The sequence below is a fragment of the Mauremys reevesii genome, linkage group 27, assembly GCF_016161935.1.
Source record: "Mauremys reevesii isolate NIE-2019 linkage group 27, ASM1616193v1, whole genome shotgun sequence".
Taxonomy (NCBI): Eukaryota; Metazoa; Chordata; order Testudines; family Geoemydidae; genus Mauremys; species Mauremys reevesii.
The window spans coordinates 3,450,080-3,450,937 of NC_052649.1; positions in this window are offsets into that span (position 1 = coordinate 3,450,080).

Below are 858 nucleotides of genomic sequence, written 5' to 3' on the forward strand. Positions count from 1 at the left end.
TGCCACAGAATTGTATAATTAACTCTTCAGCTGCTGAATAAAAAATATAGTGCAAAGGCTGTATCGCTCTATCACATGTTTAATTCCCACCCGTACCATTTGCCCACTGTGGTGTGCAATCATTTACACCCGTGCAAAATGGCTGTAACATGCTCCCAGTCCAACTTGGTGGCGTTTTGCGCTGGCGCAAAGACTACACGAGCTGGGGTGTAGCGAATCGGGACTCGTGGCGTCTCTTTCCTTTATCATCCCTCGCCGACTGTCGCCATCAGCATCCATGTGTCTGTCGCTCTTGCTGTCCTCTCTGATGCATGGCGTGAATGCATGGGCTGCTGATGCATGGGCTCTGATGCATGGGCTGCTGCATCTGTGGGGTCCACCTTTAATCTGCCACTCAGCACATATGCTCTCTCCTCTTTGAAAGAGGCCCAGGCTTCCCGAGGAGGTCAGCACAGAATAATTATGGGGAGGATGGGGTTTCAGAGGAGGCTGTGATTTAGGAACGACTCTGATCCATTACTATCTCAAGCCATGATAATAAACTCAAGCTGGGCACTTTGTCTGTTCCTCCAGAAACCTCTCGGTGAAAGGCAGGATGGGCAAATGGGAGGCGTGAGATGAAGTGAGGAGGTCCCCTGGGAGCCAGGGCTGCATCGCTCTTCCTGGAGCTGATCTTTCATAATTGGGTTTCTAGATGCCGCCCGCTCAGCGCACTCCTCCTCCAGCCTCCGTGGGCCTAATTTCATAACGTGGCCACTGATGGTGGGAGCAGAAGACAGAGTAACGTCATTCCGAGAAACTGTATCGCGTCCCATTTGATCAGTGAGAGAGGCACATAACAATCAGAATTAGGAAGTC